This window comes from Elaeis guineensis, chromosome 1 (genome assembly GCF_000442705.2).
Source record: "Elaeis guineensis isolate ETL-2024a chromosome 1, EG11, whole genome shotgun sequence".
NCBI lineage: Eukaryota > Viridiplantae > Streptophyta > Magnoliopsida > Arecales > Arecaceae > Elaeis > Elaeis guineensis.
Window position 1 is genome coordinate 101,484,744 of NC_025993.2, and position 19,008 is coordinate 101,503,751.

Below are 19,008 nucleotides of genomic sequence, written 5' to 3' on the forward strand. Positions count from 1 at the left end.
AGCACAAAACAAAAGAGAAAGGCAAGAGAAGAGGAGAAGAAGAAGATTAAGAAAAGAGATCAAATGTTGATCGCAATCCAGACTTCGTTCAGATTCAGTAGGTTGAACTTTCTTAGAAAAAAAAAATTCAATTTGAAGAGGGCTATTTCAGACTGATCTTGAGTAGATATCTATGGAGGTCGGATACTTATACGGCTAGAAGAAAATCTCTTCTCTTTCCAGATCCAGATTTGAAGAAAAGAATTGCGAAATAGGTATGTGATTTGATCACAATTTGAATTTCAACATATATACAATTTTAATATATGAAGTAGATCCTTATGGTTTATATTTTTATGCATATATAATCTAGATTAAAAGTGTTTGAATCTTCTATTCCCCTGCGGTGTTTAGAAAAGAATGTTTTGAAACATACATGCATGCCCCAAACTTCGAATTCCAACAACAAATTTACTGAGTTGTTCTCTTAAGATCACTTTTGAAATCAAAACTTTAGGACATCTGCGATCCACCTATTTTTGCTATTCTGCTGTAGTTGAGTCGGTTTATCTAAATCCTGAGTCAACTCGCCATACACACTGCTACCAATTTGTATATATATATATCTATCTATATATATATATACACACATGCATACATATAATTTATGAAATTCTCATCTGATTAAATTTCCTTATTCCATCTTCTGGTTACTTGTTCATTTCAATCCGATTCAACTCGAATTAATTTTGCATCTTCAATTCTGTATCTACTATGAGTTTTCTCATCAACCCTTGGCTAATTTCTCTGCCAATTAATTAGGCAAATTCTATCACAATTACACTATTCACTCTAATATTTTTCACTATTTCTTCATGCTACTAAGAATCTAATGTTATGATATATTCTGCATTTTTTCTTCTCCACTATTCAAGTTTAACTTTTCACAATCACTAAGCAATTCTCGATAAATTTATCTTTCTAATATTCACTACTCCTTTTGCTTTAAATTTCATAAATCCATACTATAAAATCTGCCATGTATATCATCTAAGATATCCTTACAAATATCAGCTCATTCTATGCTCAATAACCATCAAAATTTAACTTCGATGCTACTATTATTGATCCAGTTCTTCAATCATTTTTCTTCTTAATTAACAACTAGATTTATGCTTTATTAATGCTAATCAATCAATATCTAAATGCTTAAGTATGATATGATCGAAATGCTATACCATATATATATATAAATGAATGCTAAATGTGAATACAAATTTCTCAAGTCACCATATTCTTGATTCGGGGTGTCCCATTTCTCCCTTCTTTTAAAAAATTTCATCCCAAAATTTTGTTACCTTTAGCTCTGAAATAGATATAGATATTTGCTTTTCATTTCATCTTCTCTTTCCCATGTAACTCCCTTTATACTATGGTCTTGCCAAAGAATTTTAACTAATCATATAACTTGAGAATGCAACTATTTTCTTCTCTATTGAAAATCTATACTAGTTCTTCTGGATAAGATAAAGACACAACTATTTTTTTTCTATTGAAATCTGTACAAATTTTTTTGGATAAGATAAATCTTCTTTTAATTTAATTAGTTTGGACAATATAACATGTGATATACATTGAGGTTGGCCATCCTTATCAACTTCTCTTGATCTACTCTATTTTTGGCCTCTATTTCCCACTAGTGGTTGTTCTCAACTAAGTTTTGATCTTATCTATACTATCTTTGTACAAAATAGAATTAAAACAATCAAATTCACTATCTTCAAAGATGATTTGATGCTAACCAAATCTTGAACCATAAAAAAATATACTATTATCTCTCAAATTCTTACTAGAAATATTTTTATAGATAGAAAATATCATTAAAATAGGATTAGAACCAATTAAGAACACCTTGAGCAATTTAGACATGATTAGGAGGCAAATCCTATGTAAAAATATCATTTGAAGAAATTGAGTCGACTCAAAATAGATTGAAGTCGACTTCAACACATTTCTAAGATTGGCACATAGGTCTAGCATGGCGTTGAGTCGACTCAAAATCAAACTGAGTCGATTCCACCATAGAGAACAGAAGATCAAATTCTGCTGCCTGAGACTGAGTCAACTCCAAAAATTTTTCGAGTTGACTCGAAGAGAAAATGAATTGACTCCAAGAGAAATCGAGCTGACTCGGTCTCAGAAAACAAAGATTACAGAAAGCGATATTTCTATTGACTGAGAACGAGTCGACTCATCAAGTGGTCGAGACAATTGGAGGACCACTTAACCCCTTTTAAGTTAATTTGCTAGGCAATACTATTTGCAATCAATTATGCTATGCACATGCCCATGCAATCTATTGGCAAATTCCATCATCTTTGCTCATATATTAGCCCATAGCTAATATCTTAATGGTAAAGGTACCCTTAATCAATCTTGGACCTTCTTTCAATTTATCTTGATCACTTTAGCATTTATTTCACTATAGCCTTCCTCTCTTAACCATCATAATTCCAACAATTTTTTTTTTAACAAGCTACATCCACCTTGTCATGCTTGCAATTTTTATTTGAATCTTTACTTTTCTTTCCATAAAGGTTATCATGTTTAGAATACATCAAACCTCTTTCAAAGAATGATAGCTTGATTCTTACTCCCCACATACTATCTTCATGATCTAATAATTCATAGCTTTTAATTTCTAAACCATTAATAATTTATAGCATCATGATCTATTCGATTTTTAAGATTTGTCATCAAATATACTAATACTCATAAGACCTTTCGTTCTATTACTTATATCAATGATGACCAATCAAGTATAACTTGTTATTCAGGCAACATGCCAACCTTTCATAATGACATACATAATTATACTATTTCTTAAATTCATGAATATCACTTTGAGTCTTCCAATATAAACTAGCACTCAAATAAACTCAACTTGAAATATTTTCAGTTATCAAGTATGCATAAACTTATTTTGACCAACAATGATTCATACCTTTCTTATTTTTTCTAGTTCCAGTTGCTTTACTCCTCTTGGCTACTATCGACTTCCAACTTCAAAAGACTCATTCTCTCTCATTACAATATTTACTTATGATTATACAAACTACCTACCACGCTTCCGCTGCGCTACTCTGATTCATTTATCTTACTAAATGCTAAATATTTATAGAAGTCATTCTGGTCTTCAAATATTCATAGTATCACAAGAGATTGTATCTTAATTTCTGGCAATCATCCAGTTTATGCTCAAGACATATCATCTTCTAGGATCTAAAGAAATACTTATAATTGAACCACTACTTTTCAATATTGCTTGCACCATAATCTCAAGTAATTATAGCCCAAGTTCTCATACCACTTGAATCATAATCCCAAATGATCATAAATCTACACTCTGATACCAAATATGTGGCACCCCAACCCTAGATCGGGCGAGGGTACTATAAGATTATAGCTGAGCTAAGCTTTATTAACATCTTTTACAAGATACTATAAACCTTGACCATCTTTTGATAATTTGCTCTTGTTTAATTCAATCAATTTTTCAATCTACTAATACAAGCATTTCAATTTAACTCATCATCTCTCAAAATCAAACCCATGATTTTATTCATCATACTATGCTCTGTATATACAGCTCAAAAATAAAATACATTTAACCTTCATTGATTTTCATAACCCAAATACATATAATATATCTCAAAAGTATTCTTCTCACACTTAGACTTAAATAGCTTAAGTACATAAAACATCCCAAAATATATTCTTCTCACAAGCTAACATGAATAGCTCAAACATACGAAATATCACAAAACATATCCTTCTTATTAACTAATATGGTCAGTCTTTTCTAGTACTTGTGCTATTAAAGATATTGATACTTTACTTTTATAGCTGGCTAAGATGTTCCAAAACCACAAACAAACAAAGTAAGAGGGAATGAGACCTAAGTCCTAATGAATGGATAAACTATCTAACAATAAAAAAAAAATATTTAACTGTAATACTGAATATAATACATAGAGCTAAAGCTGCTGATATACTTTCAAAATTTTAGTATGCTAGATAAAAATGAACTGTGTAATGAACTGTGCTGTTGCTGGACTACTGTCGACCACATCATAAAGCATCACTTCCATAGACAGCCGATACATAGCAATGCATACTACTGATAAGTCCCATTGGGCATGCTGAATTTTCTGCTATTTACTGCTGTTTGTGGTGCTGGCTATTTTTATACTGTATAAAATACTCATACTAATATTAATGTTGATGCTAATGCTAAATGAAGTTTTAAATGCTAGAAAGCTAAATTTTAAATACTGAAGAGCTGACTCAAAAATATTTCTAATCCAAAATGAACTTCTATCTACACTGGATAAATATATACATATAGATTCTTGAATAATATTTCAATAAGATTCACTTCCTGTTTTAATGCTTGCATATACATACATAAGTTGAGAAACAACAAAAATTAAACATACTTTTTAATATTAGTATCTTTCATAGCAAATATCATAAGGAAGAACACCAAGATTAGATAGAAAAGTCTACTCACCTTCTAATAACTATTGCACTACCTTGGTCTTGTGTTTGACTCATCCAAAGCACCCCTTTTGAGCTCTTTTCCTTTCCTATAAAGTTGATGCATGCTGATTAATACAATGCTTCATGATACAAGAGTATGAGAACACATACTTTGCTTCTTTATACTTGTTCTTTAGCTCTTCTAGCCTTTGTTTTTATTCTATTCTATTTTATCCTGCTTAGGATTAGCTAAACCTTACTTATATTTAGAAATTTTCAGCAATTCAATTGTATTTTATTCTCATAAGTTGTCTCAAATTTAGCCAACAGATTATCAACTAACTGCTGAAACAGTTCAGACAGTTCTTAATAAATTAGCAGCAACTTTCTCCAATTCAAGTTTAAACCCATAATTTGATTTACCAAAATATCAAATCTAATAGTAACTATTCAAGGTTCAATTTAAATCTAATTTAGAGACTAAAATTATTATCTTAAGTGGTTAATCCCTGTTGAAACCAACATAAGTTTCTTTCTTTTTTCATAATCAGCAATTTCAGCAACTTTTCTTCTTTCAAATCAAAATCCCTATTTTCAACTAAATTCTCCTTGATTTCTAGCTGAAAATATCACCTTCTTCAGCTCCTCTCCCTCTATATTCTTTTTATTTTTAACTAAAGACTAAAATAGTAGCAAAAAGGAAACCGATGGACAAGGTATGGTATACAATTAAAATAGAGAGCAGCTTGACACCTTGCTTGCTAGGTGTCAACTCCATAAAAACCCATAATTAATGCATTTACTGATGTGTAATCAAAAAAAAATTTAGCCCTTTTTTATATAACAAGCTTGCGGAGTTGTTCTCTTAAGATCTCTTTTGAAATCAGAACTTTAGGACATCTAGGATTTACTTATTTTTGCTATTCTGCTGCAGTCAAGTCAGCTCATCTGAATCTTGAGTTGACTCGTCACACACACTGTCACCCATTTTTATATATATATATATATATATATATATATACAATTCATGAAATTCTCATTTGATTAAATTCTCCAATTTCATCTTCTGGCTAATTATTCATTTCAATCTAATTCAACTAGGATTAATTTTGTATCTTCAGTTATATATATACTATGAGTTTTCTCATCCATCCTTGGTTGATTTCTCCTCCAATTTATTAGGCAAATTTTGTCACAATTATACTATGCACTCTGATATTTTTTACTATTTCTTCATGCCACTAAGATTTCAATGCTATGATATAATTCTGCATCCTTTTCTCTCCATCATTCAAGTTTAACTTTTCACAATTACTAAGCAATTCTCAGCAAATTTTTTTCTCTAATATTCACTACTCCTCTTACTTTAAATTTCATAAATCTATACCCCAAAATCTGTCATGTATATCATCTAAGATATCCTTACAAATATCAGCTCATTCTATTCTTAATAACCACCAAAATTTAACTTCATTGCTACTATTATTGATCCAGTTTCTCAATCATTTTTTTTAATTAATAGCTAAATTTATGCTTCGTTAATGCTAATCAATTAATATCCAAATGCTCAAGTATGACACGATCAAAATGCTATACCATATATATATAGAAATGAATGTTAAATGTGAATACAAATTTCTTAAGTCACCACATTCTCGATTTGGTGTGTTACACTATTGTTTCTCCTCCTCTCTATTTTTTTCCCTCAATTTTTTTCTCTCCTCTTTGTAGATGCCTCACCTATCTCTCTCTTTCTCATTATTTCTCTTATAGATTTTCTCATACTCGAATGATCGGCATAGGACCAACCACCATCTTATCTTTCTATCTAACCCAATTTAACAATCTTGAAGATCTAAGTGAGTGTGGAGCACTAGATCAGGGACATACATCGAGTTCTGGAAATCAATCCCATGTTTGAGGTGATTACGACTTTGTCCATGATTTATAGATTAAGAATAGATGATATTAGAAGGATTGGCTTAGATTTGAAATGTGCACTAGAATCTTGGCCACTGATCAAATGTATCTAGAGTCCTATCCTTGATGTAGATCCTTTTTATATGATTAATTTTGAGTGGGCTCCATAATTTTGAGGATCCTTCAGATGCTCAAGTTTTAAATAATAATTTATGTGCCATAGATGTAAACTTAATCTTTGATTGCAACTATTTAGATCGTGCATAATGTACCTTGGTGATAATTCTATCTTGCGATCTAAGGTAAGTTCCTTATCTAACATTTGATTATATATGTATATATATGAACTGGTTTCCTTTGCATAACTTGATAGGAAGATGTTAACTTAACTTAATAATGAATAAGATCTATATATATTTTGAATTATATTATGTATGCTCTGTATAAGTAGACTTTAAATAACTAGATCAAGCATGAACTAAAATTTCATGAACATGAACTATCTTCTTTTACTATTTTGAAATATTATTAAATTTATTGATTATGGTATATCCTCTCTAGTCTGACTGTGATCACACAGCTTAGGATCTAGTCTTCTTTTGGACCTCTAGTGAGACAATCACTGACATATGTTGTTTGACGGCATGTTGTAATCAGAAGCTAGTTTCCTTTTAGAGCACATCAGTGGAGCGATCCTTGGTACATGCTATCATGGGCATGTTTTTCATGTGATTTCAGAGCTAATTCTTTTTGGACCTCTAGTGGGATAATCATTAGCACATGCTGATGAACGGTATGTTGTAGTCAGGATCTAGACTCTTTACGAGCTTGCCATGAGCTGATTGTGGCCATAGTCAAAAGACGAGTAGAGGGAGAGAGTTGAATAATTTGGTACAATGATTAAAAGTTATATTTTCTTCTTCTATTATTCAGATATGTTGATGATTTTGAATACATGCATATTTTATTTTGCTCAGCATACCTTAAACTATAAATCAAAAAATCTTAAAATATGATCCTAAAATTTATGCATTTAATACTTAATCGAATAGTGACAGAGGTAACTTACTAGGCTTTTAGCTCCCTCCTATTTTTGCTGTTTTTTTTTTACATGCCAACATCTAGTATGGGTGGGATTGTGGGCTGTGAGCGGAAGGATTAGGACCTTGAAGTGCTTTCTTTTATTTGAAAATAAATATTACATAATTAAACTGAATTAGGTTTGAAAATATGTCAGACTTGTTTATCTAATCAAAGATTTTAAGTATTAATTTAGTTTATGTGCATTGGTACTATATAAATTTTTAGGCCTTATATGTTTAGCAGATAAAATTCTACATAATATACGGTCGTCTATCACGTGCTCGTTTGTGCTAGTGGGACAAAGTATGATATATATATATATATATATATATATATATATATATACATACATACATACACACACACACACGTTTCAAAACTTTGGTTTCACATAAGAAATTAGTCTTCTTCTCATAATATAATTTGTAAATAATTTAAGTTATCTTCTACCAAAAAAATAATTTAAGTTGTCTAATACAACGATGCAAATCCTATGTGTGAGAACCCAATCCTTTTGGCCTTTTGATCTGGCGGGACTACACTAAGGTCTTGTGGACCATCCCAGCTACTTCTTGACTAGAGGATCAAGCTGGCAACATCGCAGAAAGAAGAAAAAAAAAACAAGGAAGGACACCGGCCATCGGGACTGCTAAAGCCCCACCCTTGTTTCCATTTGTGGGTCGATTTTCACCGTCACGAGCAGCCACCAAGTTGGGAAGGCCAGCGAGAGAAGATTGCAGGTCAACCAACCTTCTCTGTATCTCTTCTTCTCTCAAGATTTGAATGGCACCATCTAAGATTGAGTTTCGGCCATGATGGAACTTTGTCAGAATCAAGATGTAGCCTATTCACCCATCTGAATCAAATAATCTTTGGACCAACTGAGATAAGCGATCCTGACACAAACTTTACTAATTTTCAAATTATTGATCAATTTTAATTTATAAAGAATAAAAATATATATTTGATATTCTTGGCTATGTATTATTTTAAAAATCTGGATCAAGCATATGATTGAGAAATGATTCATGTTTTTATAACATTGTCTAATGGATACTTGGAATGATTACTAAAATTATGAAAAGTGCATTTTCTATACGTAGGGTCTAATTATGAATTATAAATTTTTATGAAAATAGTTAATTTATTATAAATAATTTCATGATAACTTTATTATTAAAAACTACTTATGGATTACAAGCTTTATAAAGCCATTTAATTAGTATCTTACTCATGTATGATTTAAGAAAATATTTTTTAAAAAATATGACTTAAAAATCAATAAAATAAATAAAATTATAGGCTTTCGGATAGCTATGTATAGCCCTCACTAATAGATATAATAGTTGGCATGGTGGGTATGACAATTGGCATTCGACCCGATAGCGGGTGTAATAGTTGGCATATGGCCCCATCGGCTAGTATAACAGTTGGCATGCCATCTTACCAACGAATATAATAGTTGGCATATGGCTTTGCCAGCGGGTATAATAGTTGGCAGACTGTGATATCGATTTGATTACGGCTCTATCATGGATATAAATTGATCTTAGTATTTAGTGTGAGAGTATTGTTTTATTTTGTGCTATGATATGACTTTATGAAATTGGCATTACTTGTATATGTGCAATAGCATGATTGGTTCCATAACATATTTTATTATGCCGTCATTATAAAATTCTCTAATTATATAGCTAAATGGTTTCAAGAATTAAGACTATATTTAAATTATATACTTGGAACTATATTTATGAATCGATATGATTTATGCATATATGATCGGATTTTCATATCATGGATTGTTATATTATTAAGTCTATGAAATGCTTAATTTGTAATAAAAGTTATTTTCTAATGATGAATTAAATTATAAAAAACTTATGCTTGATTCAATAAGATAATATATGGTTATTCACCGAGCTGTGAAGCTCATCTTTTTATTTATTCTTTTCAGACAAATAAGATTGTTAAGAGCAAGAAGGGATAAATCAAGTAAAAGTCAAGACAATAAGCTTTAAAGCTAGTAGCAGGCTATTAACATAACTAGTTGAGGATAATGAAATTTTGGGTTATGTAGTTTTGAATATTTAAAAGCTAGATTTAAAATACTTTATATTTGCACCTCTTTGCTTAATAAATGAAAAAAGATTTTGGACCATATTTATTATTATATAAATTTTTATATATATTACCATTTATAGGCTTTGTGTTATTGTGGGGGTGTCACTTTATATATATATATATATATATGTATATATGTATGTATGTATGTGTGTGTGTGTGTGTGTGAACGCATATATATATATGTGTGTGTGTGTGTGTGTGTGTGTGTGTGGGCGCGCGTGCACGTGTATATATCTGTGTGTGTTTGAATTATTTTTGACCTTATTTAACCCAAAAAGTTAGAAGAATAAATGAAATTAATATAAAATTCAACCTAATTCAACTTGAAGGGAATTAGACTAGATTTGGGTACAATTTTTTGATTTGGTACAGATATGGATTGTATTTGAATTATTTCCATCACACTCTAACCCAATCTGCATGCGACCCTACTTGTATGCTGCTTCACATCTCTCTCTCCCCCCACTCTCTTCCCACTTTTACTATTGATGGTATAGCTTCACTATTACATAATTTACATCAGGATATTCGCTCAAATGTACCTATGAGTACTAGTACATCAGAAGATAGTTTTGATCATGAACATAATATTAATAAGATAGAAGGGATTTCTGAATAGTTTGTAAAGTTTGTGAGGGATGTATGAGAGCCACTCTATCCAAATTGTGTAAAGTTCTTCAAGTTAGAATTTTTATTCAAATTACTTCATATTAAAATTGTGAATCTATGGAGTCAGAAGTCATTTGACCAAAATTTAACATTGATTAAAATAGTTCTTTTTGATGGAGAGAAATCTTCAAAATCATATTCTTAAGCAAAAACATACATACGAAAATTAAAACTTACCTATATTCCTACACATGCCCACAAAAATAATTGTATATTATTTTATAAGGAGAACGAACAAGCAAGTGAATATCCGAAATATAGTGAGCTTAGGTGCAAAACCAATAATAAAAAAGGAAAGAAGATACCTTATAAGATTTTGAGATATTTTTTATTGATTCTAAGACTTCAAAGGTTATATATGTCTACAAAGACAGCTGAAGAAATGAGATGGCACCATGAGCAGTGGATTCTGGAGGAGAATATAATTAGCCATCCAGTCGACTCTATAATGTGGAAAGACTTCAATGCAAAGTATCTGCACTTTGTGAGTGACCCACGCAATATCCGACTTGATCTAGCAATAGATGGATTTAGTTTTTTTAACAATTTGAGTACTTATAGTATGTGATCTGTGATGCTAATATCATATAATATGTTACCTTGAAAGTACATAAAAGAATCATTCATTTTTATGTCACTGTTGATTCCGAGTCTAAAAGCATTAGATAATGAAATTGATGTATATTTATGACCCTTAATCGATGATCTAAAAGAGCTATGGAAAAATGGAGTACGGACATATGATTTTGTTAGTCGAAGGAATTTAAGTTGCATGCTTCGGTTTTATGGATCATAAATAATTTTTCTGCATATAGAAACTTATCTAGGTGAAGTACTAAAGGATATCTAGTATGTCCAATATACAACAAGAATACGTCCTCCTTACATTTAAAGCATGGAAGAAAAATCTACTTCATAAGTCATCGGTGATTTCTATCTGCTAATCATTTTTGAAGGATCCGTTATAATCAATACTTTGATGGTAAGTCTAACCAGCGTTTGTCACCTAAGGAGTTAAGTAGAGTGGAAGATTTAGAACAACTTGAAGCCTTTAAAAATGTGAAATTGAAAAAACATCGAGTACTTGCAAGTGGAAGCGTATTGAAGCGAAGCTGATTTGGACGAAGCGAAGCATATTTTTCTAACTGCCGTACTGAAAGTAGTTACTATTTCGTCATAACCTGGATGTAATGCACATTGAGAAAAATATTTGTGATAATATCATTGGTACAGTATTGAGCATCGCAAGAAAAATAAAAGATAATTCAAATGCTCACTTTGATTTGTAAGAAATGAGAATCTAGTCGGAGTTGCATTTAGTTCGTTGAGATAATAAATTTTTTTTACCACCTGCATATTATTCACTATTTGGCAAGGAGTAAAAGAGTTTCTGTGGATGGTTCAAAATTATAAAATTTTTTGATGCTTACGCTTTAAATGTATCATCGTGTATTGACGACAACGATGATAATATCTCTAACATGAAAAGTCATAACTCCTATATGATGATGCAGCACTTGCCTCCTATGGTCATGCATGGCTATTTGAGTGGTGATGTTCAAGTTGTATTGATTGAGTTGGGAGTACTCTTTCGAGAACTATGTTGCCAAAAAATTGAAGATTAACTTACTTGAGAAGTTTGAGAAGGATTTTGTGCTCATTCTTTGTAAGTTAGAAAAAAATTTTTCACCATCATTTTTTGATGTTGTGGTGCACCTAGCTATTCATCTCCCAAAAGAAGCTCTTTTGGCCAGATCAGTACATTATCAGTAAATGTATTCTATTGAAAGGTAAAGAAATCATAATCTCTTTGTCATATCAGTTATAAGATGTAAATATAGTAGTTAAATTTAAATTTATTTTTATTTACAGATTTTTATGTATCCTAAAAAAGTATGTGCGTAATAAGATAAGGTGTGAAAGATCTATAGTGGAAGCATACATAGCTACGAAGTGTGTCATGTTCTGCTCCATATATTTTGATGATATCAAAATATGATTCAATCGTACAGATCGTAACGTAGACCGTGAATGGGGTGATGATGAACCGATACTGTCTATATTCAAACAAATGATTCAATCCATAAGTGGAAGGAGATATGAGTTTATGTATATGAATGAGCTATCCAAGGCACACTTCTATGTTCTAAATAATTATGAAGAAATTGAAGATTTTATTAAGTACCATCTTAGCATACTTTTTAGTATTCTAACTAATTTTTTCATATCGATGTAAAATTAAAAATTATGACTTGTTGCAGTGAGCATAAGAGTATACTATCCAGGAAGAATAATATAGATATTGATGATCGACATAGGAGAGAATTTGAAAATAGTTTGGAGACCATATAACTTTTACTAGTATTATGTTATATTTAATAATTATAAAATTAACTATTTGAACCAATACAGTTTTTTATGTTATGTTGTAGATGAAATCTAGCATTTCAATAAAGAAGAGGGTGCAACCAATGAGTTGTATGATTTAGCATGTGGTCCTGATCGAAGGATTAATCACTATGTATCCTATATCATTGGAGGAATGAGATTTCATATAAGAGAGCTTGAGATGCAAAGATGGACCTAAAATAGTGGGATTGCTATGACAAGATACGAAGGAAAAGAGGAGATTGAATATCTTGATGTATTGATAGATATCATAGAACTAAAGTATGAGTCTAATAATTTGATATTCTTATTTCAGTGTGAATGATGGGGTATTAGCAATAAGAAGATCGATATTCATATTGATCCACACTTTATTAATATAAATTTTGTACGAACATGGCACCAGAATGAGCCATATATATTCGCAACTCAAGCGAAACAAGTAATATATTTAAAAGATCCGAAGTATCGAGGTAATTAGCATGTCATACAAAGAATAATATCTAAAGGCATATATGATATATCAATCTGATTAGAGATGGATGAAAATTTAGATCTACATGAAGAAAAAGCTTTTCAAGAGGAAGAACAAACATTGATCGAGCTCCTTGTTGATGAAGAACTTGTGACAACTCCTTTGAATACGACTGATCTGTCATCCAACGAAATTGAAGCTGATTTTGTATTTAATCATAATGATTCGGAGGACGATGATCCATTCACAAATGATGATGAGATAGAAGATGATACATTAGTTGATTATTGTGATTCGGAGGACCTACAAATTGAGGAGGATACAGATCTTGATGAGTAGATCTATATTCTTTATTGAATCTTTTCTTGTAATAATGATATGCAATATAATTCTATTCATTTGCATTTATATATGCTTCACTATTATCATTCATTATTATATTCATTTATATATCAAGTTAGTTATGGCGCTAGGACAAAGACGGCCACGTTCAAGTTTCCAGCCTATCCCTGAGGATGAGCCTTCTCCCACTTCCATTGCCACACCATCGATGCTGCCAGAGGGTGCTGCAGCGATGGATCAGAGTGGTATTTTAATATTTTTTTATATAATAAAATTTATTTTTAATTATATCTATTAGGTTTATAGATAGCTATCATACTAATGATTTATTCATTATTGTTTCAAGCTATTCGATGTAGGTAGTGAGGTGAGGATGAGGTCTGTCAAAGAACCTTGCCTTGGAGCATTAGAGACGCGAACACTAGGGCAGCATTTCCATATCAAGATTTCGCCTGATTTCACCATGCCCATTAGAGGATGGTGTAAGCCATGGCAGACTGAGCTGGACATCATATGCTGCAACTATGCCCCGTGACGCTCTTTGATTGGAGTCACATTACATCGGCTCAGAGGGAGGTCTTCTATAGCCACTTACAGATAAAATAATATTTAGTAAAATATTTAATTAGCACTATATTCTTATAATATTTATTATTATAGGCTATATATGATATTGTTGATTTTAAGCATGATTACGTGCGGCGAGCTATGAATGATCATTTATGCTCACGTTTCAAGGATTATCAACATCACATTCATCGCCATTGGTATGCTGTAGTGCAGGATCAGGGGGTGGAGGCAGCATGGCAGTGGCCATATGACAGCATCAATATTAAGGACTGGGCTGTCATATGCCACAGGTATGAGGATCCGGCATATCAACATAAAGCATCTAATTTTTTTTTTCAGAGTTTAATAATTAAATTATTTATTCTTAAATTCAATTAGTTACTTACTAGTTTGAATATTAACTATATAGGATCGATGTGCTCGAAATACCATAAATTGAGCAAGACAGACCGTCTCGCATTGTGAGGGTTCGAGGCCGTTTGCTCGCCATATAGAGCAGATGGTAAGTAATTTTTATTTAGCATATTTTAATTTTTTAACTATTTAAAATTTTTTTATTAATTATTCTCAAATTATAAAGAGATATAAAGAGTAGCGAGCTTTCTGATAGGATCGAGATCTACCAGCGAACCCACCAGTGACGGTCAGGGGAGTGGACGGTGGAGAGCCAGGAGCTTATGTAAGTTTTTTCAACTATTTTTTTCATTGATATTTTGATTTTTAGTTTAAACTTCGAATAGCTATAACTTTAATTTTCAGGATCATATAATAGAGATGTGATCCCAACCTATCCCTGAAGGCTCGATTGTATCCACAGATGATGAGATCTGTGATCAGATGCTTGGTATGAGATCCTATTATATTAGAAGATTGGAGCATGAGATCAGAGTCTCTCCATCCTCATGCTCATCCAGGACTGACGTCCATGCTGCCTATGATGCCCGATTGGTAGAGATATAGAAATAGACTGATGAAGATCGACAACGAGCTAATGAGTTAACTGTACGCATTGACTTATACCAGTTGTTCCAGATACAGATGATAGAACGGATGGCACAGATGGAACAGATGATAGAGCTAACAAGGTAGCAACAGGTCGGTCCATCATGCTCCATCCGTTCTCCTTCTCCAAATACTGATGCTTGACAGCCAGCGGCTTGTCTTTGTATTTTTTTTTATTTTTATTTTGGATGTCTTGTAATTATTAAATTTATTATTTTATAATTATATTTTAATATAATAAAATGATAGATTTATTTATGAATTTATTATGTAAATTTTTATTTTTATTTTATAGATTATAAATATAAAATATTAAAAGTATAAATTAAAAATATATATTTATAAATTATTTTTGAAAAAATATTATATTTTAATTAATGATGGAATTATTTATGATGGAGTATTAATGTAAATAAATTTATTTGTGACGAAAGATTTTCATCGCAAATAATTTATTTTTTTAAAATTTAAAATCTTTTTTAAAATTATTTGCGATCGATAATTTTTATCATAAATAATATATTTTTTGTAATGAAAATATTTATGACATAAATTTTTCATCACAAACAAATAATTTATTTTATTTTTTAAAAAATATTAAATTTATTTATTAAATTAATATTTTTAATTTAATAAATAAAAATATTATTTTGCTTAATAAATAAAAAAAGATTTTGGACCATATTTATTATTATATAAATTTTTATACATATTACCATTTAGGCTTGGTGGTATTGTGGAGGTGTCACTTTATATATGTGTGTGTGTGTGTTTGAATTATTTTGGACCTTATTTGACCCAAAAAGTTAGATGAATATATAAAATTAATACAAAATTCAACCTAATTCAACTTGAAGGGAATTAGATTAGATTTGGGTACCAATTATTGACCTGATACAAATATGGATTGTATCTGAATTACTCCCATCACACTCTAACCCAACCTGCATACGACCCTACTTCTATGCTGCTCCACTTTTCTCTCTCCCACTCTCTTCTCCACTTTTTACTTTTTTTCATCCTTCCACACAATATTGCCTTGCAAGTCTTCTGTGTAGTTCCTAGCTAGGTTTGATATCCTTTTACTAATTGAATATGTATAAATTCTAAATAGATATATAATAATTCTATAAAATCTAAAATGGTTATATATTATTCTATATGTATTTTAATTTTTCAACTTTATCGTATTTTTGCTGAATTACTAACTTCTTAATCTTGCCAAATTATTTCTGAACACTAAACTTGTACACATCAACAAGTGTAGGTCATAGGAGCAGTGACCATGATATTTTTGGACGGTGAATATGGGATACAAATCTAATCCTACACGGTTTCTCTAAAAGAGACTAATACACTATTTTCCAGCACGTAGTGAAGAGTGGAAACAATGCATCATGCGTTAAACGTACAGTCTCCATGGCGATCCCCTTCTTTTTCTACCTTGGTTTGGCTGAAGGAGTAGGTTTAGAAATTCATAGCGTACCATGTTTTTGCATCTCTTCCATATGTGCTTCACCGCTCGGTTTGAATTTTGGGCTTCTCAGGTGAGGAGGAAGGTGATTAACTGGCTCAATTAACAATTGTCGTTGAGAGGTAAGAGTTCTTTGAAGGATATATAGATTACTAAGTTCACCACCCAAAATTTGAAGAAATGAATTGATAAGATTTTTTTAGGAAAAAAAATTGATAGGATAGTTTATTTCTAATTTATTGAAGAAATTATATAAGCTTTGAATGATGTTATGAGCAACATATTTCATATTTAACTTTACAGGTAAGATGAAAAATCATGCAGCATCAGATCTAACTTGAAGCCAAATAATTGCAAAGGAGAATTTCCAAAAGTCTTAACTATAAAAGAGTAAGAACAGAGTCTCCTCACCTCTGATCACTGGACAGCACCTGCAAGAATGTGTCACCAGCAATGCGATGAACAGGATGACTTTCGCGCCGGCAAAAAAAAATACATCACCTAGTGTGCCTTGAGCAGGGTAGTCGTAGCACTTATATGAAATTTTGAGGAAAGAAGAATGGCTGTGGTAGCTAGAATGCAAGCTTCTCGTTGAGCCTGTATATATGGGGTCTAGCAAGCAATGATGTGTATGACAATTTGAAGCCAGTCATTGGAGCCAGTTATCTAGTCTAATTTTAGCCAATCTAAATAAAACTCTCCCTCCTTCGAAGCAAACAAAGATAATAGAAAGTAGGGCACGTTTGGGAACCATTCTTCAAACGTAGCTGGCAAAGGACGTACAAAGATGAGGGGGCATAATGATGAGGATAGACAAGGAAAGAGAAAAGCCAAAAATATAGGACATGATTAGAAAAATCATGAGCAACTTCAAATATTTCATAATTATTATGTAAATAATTTTTCCCATTGTGATCACTGGTCAGTTGCAATCAAAATCTAAAATGCATACATAGCTTCTGAGGACTTTTGCAAGTTAGCATCTTCAACTTGCACCATATCTATTGAGTAAATTACAAACCCCCTCGAGATTTAAGATAAATTATATCTATATCTAATAGTTTGAAAAATTCATACTTATCTTCCCAAAGGTTTGAACGGATGATTGCATTGAAAATTCTAGAGGGTTTGTGGATATAGCCGGTACAATCAGTAAGACATATAATTATAAATTTGGATAAGTCTATATTTATAAATATCTAAAAATAGCTTTGGAGTACACTGATCCAAATTCCATAGAAAGTCAAAAAAAAATTTATTCTTAAGTTTTTATCTTAAGCTTTTTTTTTCTTCCTATGAGATTTGAGCCAATCCATTCCCAAACTATTTGTAGATATTTATGAATATAAACTTAATCTAAATCCATTCAAGTCCATGGCTTTAGTGTTCATGGAAGACTTGCCCGTCATACTCGTTGAGCCTTGGGCTTATTGCATCATTTGGCCTTGCTCTTCTTCCATCAGCCATGACGTTTGTTTTGAAAGGCCCACTTTAATTCATTGTGGTAGTAAGCTTTTACCTGTGAAATAATTAGGGATGACAATGGATTGGATATAGATTTGATCAATCTATATCCGTATCCATTCTGTAATTACAAATCCCATATTCATATCTATCCTATATCTATCTTGGGTTAGATAAAGTAGATGGTACAGGTCGGATAGATTAAACAGGTTGGACTGGGTTGGATAAGATAGATAATATAGGTTAGATCAGGTAAAGTAGATGGTGCAAGTCAGATCGGTCGGATAGAGGATTGGGCCGAGTTGGGAAGAAACTTATCATACTTCTAAAATAATTGTTGTTTTGAAAGAAGAAATTTTAGATTAAGATCATATATATTGGATCAAATTTGAAAAAAAGGTACATTATTATCCATAGCTGATTGGAATCCGCTTTGGATATTTTATGTAGAACCTATATCCACTTTGGGTTTTAATCGAGTTAGATAAAACCAACTCCATTCAGATTAGATCGGATCAAATATCCAATGGTTCAGCTACAATCATCATCCCTAAAAATAATTACGAATAGGAAATGGTTGCCCCAATGGGCCAAAAAAAAAAAAAAATCCAAACTTGGGCTGAACAAGATCTGCTCTAACTTAGGTCCAACCGTTTACTAGACCAGCAGCTTGAGCGTGGTCTTCAATCTAGAGCCAAACCTCCACACCACCGGTACGATGGTTGGTCTGTCCAGGACTGGGCAACCCTGATAAATAAACTCTTCATAAGTGACTTAATCCAATGATAATACATTTTAAGCAGATGGTTGGATGTGTTAGTCCTCCAAACAAATCCCTTTTTTTTCTTTCTCTTTGATGAGTTGGATCTAGATCAAGCTTAGCAACTACTGACCTATCTGTTTGGTTCTCTGTTTATGGCCTTAGTAATAATCTACCAGCTGCAGTTCTGTTAATCATAAGGTAGCTAGATGTCCA

At 31.6% G+C, this 19,008-nt stretch overlaps 1 protein-coding gene across 5 annotated transcripts in view; it reads right to left on the reverse strand.

The window, feature by feature from the left end:
- The window catches only part of LOC105060768 (disease resistance protein RPM1-like), a 38,932-nt gene extending 21,747 nt beyond the window's left edge, over positions 1-17,185 (reverse strand). Inside the window, exons 1-3 of one of the 5 annotated variants that reach the window (XM_073257611.1) lie at positions 16,980-17,185; positions 10,623-10,792; positions 4,553-4,628 (exon numbers count right to left, since the gene is read on the reverse strand). The gene's annotated coding sequence lies outside the window, so the exon portion shown is untranslated. Of the gene's footprint in view, positions 1-4,552; positions 4,629-10,622; positions 10,832-16,979 lie in introns of all 5 variants that reach the window. The other 4 variants (XM_073257609.1, XR_834480.3, XM_073257608.1 and 1 more) reach the window with 4 other exon arrangements.
- Between the last annotated feature and the right edge of the window lie 1,823 nt (positions 17,186-19,008).